Consider the following 5,165-nt stretch of genomic DNA (forward strand, 5'->3'; position numbering starts at 1 on the left):
CTCACTCGCCTCTCTCACTTTATACAATTGATATTTTTGTATATGTATCCAAAGCAGATTATACAACTGCTTTCTTTTGTATATGTATAGCGAAATATACATATTTATGTTTGCTATGGAGTGCAATTATGCAAACTTTGCTATAGCATACAAATATGAATTTTGTGTTTGCTACATGTGAAAGTTGCTCTTAAATTAATTGTATAAAATATATCATTTCTTTTGGTTACATAAATCTGCCTTAATTGAATCAGACATAAGGTTTACAGTTTATTGAATCTAACATATACCATATAATTAAATTAATTGTATAAAATATATCATTTCTTTTGGTTACATAAATCTGCCTTAATTGAATCAGACATAAGGTTTACAGTTTATTGAATCTAACATATACCATATAATTAAATTAATTGTATAAAATATATCATTTCTTTTGGTTACATAAATCTACCTTAATTGAATCAGACATAAGGTTTACAGTTTATTGAATCTAACATATACCATAATAATTAAATTAATTGTATAAATATATCATTTCTTTTGGTTACATCAATCTGCCTTAATTGAATCAGACATAAGGTTTACAGTTTATTGAATCTAACATATACCATATAATTAAATTAATTGTATAAAATATATCATTTCTTTTGGTTACATAAATCTACCTTAATTGAATCAGACATAAGGTTTACAATTTATTGAATCTAATGTATATGATTAAAAAAAGTGACATATTTTAAGTGATTAATTTATTTACGAAATTAACATTTGAAACACGTTTAAAAATTTCTTTGAAATTTTCAATCAAAAGTGCCAAATAGAGAAAGGGTGGAGCTAGAAACCCGAATACAGATTCAATCGAACTCATTAGCTTTTGCATAAAATAGTATATTCATGCTAAGAAATTTATTAAATATGTACATATATTAAATTTAGAACTAAATTACTACCACTTGAACTCATCGTTCTAAAATGGAGAATTCATAAAGTTGGAATCCCAACACCTCAATCCTTTAGTAACAGGAACACTTTGTCAATATGTGTTCACATACTTAAAACATCGCATATAATTCCAGTGTCTAAATAAAATTATCCTATAATCTTTCAAGGAACTGTTAACATATAACTCATTTTAGCTTAATGTATTTTGATTAATTTATTAACTTATATTAATATGGTTAGTTTAATTATTTCAACTTATTGTCTCTTTAAAAGATAGAAGATTGTACCATTGAATAAGCCTTGTTGGTATATTCTCCAAAGACCTATATCTAATTGACTTTATCAATTATTTTTGTTAATATTGCTAAAATTTAAATTTGTGATTAATTTTCACCACATGAAGACTATGATATTGAATTAAAAGACTTTGCTTCTAAATAAATGAAAATTCTTGACCTATTTTTTTCATTTTATAAATTAATATCATAAACTAACTATAAACTTTATTCATCAAGAAGAAAAAAAGAAGGAATATACTTGTTGCCACAAGAGGAATATTCATTTGGTGATAAACACTACTAACACAAAATCCACATGGTTGATGTAACCAAAACACTTTTCACTAATTAACTTAATCTTTTGCTATGGTTGATGTATGATTTTGTTGGTAGCATTTGATTGAATTCATCTACATATCTTATATATTATTTTATTAATTTATAAAGAGGAAAGAAAATCTGATGGTCCTATATAATTTGAATAGATAGAAATGATGTTTTCAGATTTTATATGTATAAAAATAAAAAAGAATCTATGTAAAAATTAAATGAAGATCTCTTATAAAAAAAAAATTAATAAAAGAATAACAAATAATCAAAAAAAATATTATGGATGACGTGTTATAATAAAAAAAAATATAATGATATTATTAACATCAAAATTTCTTTATACGATCAGTATAAATATCACGATCAGTATAAATTAAACAAAATCCCATGTTCTTAAACAAAATTATTTAATATAGCTATCAGGTCGAGTTCACTTATAAGGAGTGTTAATTAACACATTAACTCATTCTTCTCCTAACTATTATGAGGTGTGAAAAAATAAGTCTTCATTTTAATATGACGACTATGATTAATAAAAGAAAAAGTTCTCTGAATCTTTTTAGATAAAATTTTTAAGTTATAAAACACGAAAAATTATTTATCTTGTAAAATTTATTGATAATCAATTACACAACAACTATATATTTTCTTCCACTAGAAGAAATTCACAACTCCTTTAATTAGTATTTTCGGTTAAATACTCAAAAAACGTCTATTATCTCAGAACATCATATCAAGAGGTCAATATGCAAATTAGATAAATATCGAGGGTTTTCTTAAAAGTAAGTGGGCCAATGGGGACTAATTGCACCGACCTTTAAAAGGCTGCTATAGATCCAAAGATGTACTTAAAAGTTGCTCAATTCAAAATTGAAATAATCAATAAACTTTAGGACAAAATGGTTGAAGTTAAGAAAAGAATATTCAAAGTTATTTTTCTCTTTAAAAAAAAAATAGGGACCAAGAGCTTGGTTTGAAAAATGAAAAGTAAAGATAACATGTATTTAGTATTTGAGATATTAATGTAATGAGTCGTGTTGTAATTAGACATTTTTATTGTAGTTCAATTGAAAACAAATCAGTAAGATTATATTAGTAAGATTGAATGTGCAATAGAAAAGTCAATAAGAATGCACAAAGAAGGGGATGGTATTATATTCTCTTATAAGAGAAGCGCACAATTATATTTAATTCTAAAAAAGAAAATTATGACAATTAAATGTGAACGGAGGAAGACAAACTAATAAAGGAAGTACGTAATTATTAAAGAAAGAATTTTTCTGTTGGAATTAACTTTATGTGCTTCAATAAAGACTCACAATCTTTACCTTTCTTTTGTTAAACAAGTGGTTTAACTTTAATTTCTTTTTCTATCTTTATAGGACTTTAATGCTTTTTGAGTAGCTTGTAAGTACCTAACCTCTTTCTACATGTAGCGTTCAACTATTGGCTCTTTTTTTTTCCTATTTGGTATTCGTATTGAAGTTCGATTAAATTTTGGGAGAGCAGCACTTCAAAAAATATTTTTTCACTTCTCAGAGATTTGAACCCAAAACTTCTGGTTAAGGGTGGAGGAATTCGAACCATCTCAGTGCAATCCATGTTACTCCCTCTGTCCCAATTTATATGACTTACTTTCATTTTTAGTCAGTCCCAAAAAGAATGACACAGTTTTATAGTAAGTAACAATTTAACTATAAAATGTCTATTTTACCCTTAATGAAGTGATTTACAGCCACACAAATTTCTATCATTCATTTTGGATCACAAGTTTTAAAAGTCTTCCTTTCTTTCTTAAACTCCGTATAGAGTCAAACTACCTCACATAAAATGGGACAGAGGGAGTAATAATTGTTGGCTCTTTGATGACACACAACATATGGGTCCACAACTCCACTAGGATTTTTTATTTATTTCTAGAGGTTTGAACTTGAGACTTCTGATTAATGATAAAATTAAGAGAGAATGGCCAAATGCCTCCCTAATCTATAGTCGGATTTCCAACTACACACTCATTCCTCACGGGGGTCCTATCACCCCCCCTGAATTGTTTAAAATTGAAATTATTACCTCCCTGAATGCTTACCTGGCAAAGTGAGTGTATTTCACTCTCTTTAAGAGAGTGAAGACCAAAAACCAGTATTAAATTTTTATTTTTATTTTCTTAAATATATGTATCTTTTTTCTTCTTTTTTTTCTTGATTTTTTTCTTCTTCATAGCAATTGGATTGAGCATCAATGGCAGCACCAAATTTCTTCACTATCTTGAAACCATCGCTATCACTACATTAATGATACACCACAAATCATTTATAGCAATTTCACTCATTACTCTCCACAATCAAGAATTATATATCAAAAATCTTTGATTTATGTATCAAAAATCTTTTAAATCAAAGAAAATTTAAGCTTGGATAAGCTTAATACAGGGATACCCAAATGATTTTCTTCAATAAACTTTTAATACTAGGATAATTTTTTATCCTATATTTAATTCCTAACAGATCCACTACTAATTTTAATAACCGGGCAATTTCCAGCGAATCTGAAAAATTTATGTTCTTCATCTTCTTTGTTCCATTGTTCTGAAATTTGATGCGAAACCACTCTAAATCTTCTCCAAATTGCCCTAAATTTTAGATATAAGCTTCCCTCGGAGTTTCGATTCTTTTGATATATTACCCACTCAAAAAGGTGCTCGTTGTGGCAAGTTGAATTTTTAGCTCAAGCTTTTGAACTAACTTTAATGGAGGTTTCAAGTTAATACTTCACATTTTAAACCATGAGCTTCAGTTTTCAATTCTCAAACATAAAGAACTCTTCAAATCATCTGAAAGTTGCTCCCACTTCAAGAATATAGATTCAATAATTTCATATGGAAGCTTGTCGATTTCCATGAAATTTCGGTGTTTCTTCAAATCTAAAAATCGCAACCATAAACTCAATCAAACTCAATGTATTTAGCTTCAAATAATTAGCAGCCATCTATGTTATCAACATGTTTCAAATTTGAAGATCCAAAATACATTCATAAACTTAGACCTTAAATTGTTGTTTTTTTTAAATAATCAGTCAGAAAGGGAGAAGAATAAAAAAAAATTAGGGCTAAAAATGAATGAAGAAGAAAGAGAAAAAAATGTTTAAAAAAAATGATCAAAAGGTGAAATACACTTATCAAGCGCGTGTGTTTCACCACAAGACACATATTTGGTTATGATGTTTTAAGGGGCTACTTATTTCATTTTAAAATAATTCAGGGGGGTAATAGGACCCCCGTGAAGTATGAGTGTGTAGTTGGAAATCCGGCTATAGGTTAGGGGGGCTTTTGGCTATTTTCTCTAAAATTAATGATGAAGGAATTTCAACCATCCCACCACAATCCATATTGATAATTGTTGGCTCTTTGATGACACACATCATATGGATCCACGCCCCCACCAAGATTTTTTTTATTCCTAGAGGTTAGAATTCGAGACTTCTAATTAAGGGTAAAAAAATTTCAACCATCCCACCACAATACACGTCGATAAATATTGGCTCTTTGATGACACACAACATATGGTTCCAAAAAAGTTAACTTTGATGGCTTAACATCTTTTCTTTTCTTTTTTT

The sequence above is a fragment of the Solanum tuberosum genome, unplaced genomic scaffold (genome assembly GCF_000226075.1).
Source record: "Solanum tuberosum cultivar DM 1-3 516 R44 unplaced genomic scaffold, SolTub_3.0 scf00240, whole genome shotgun sequence".
In the NCBI taxonomy this organism is placed as follows: Eukaryota; Viridiplantae; Streptophyta; class Magnoliopsida; order Solanales; family Solanaceae; genus Solanum; species Solanum tuberosum.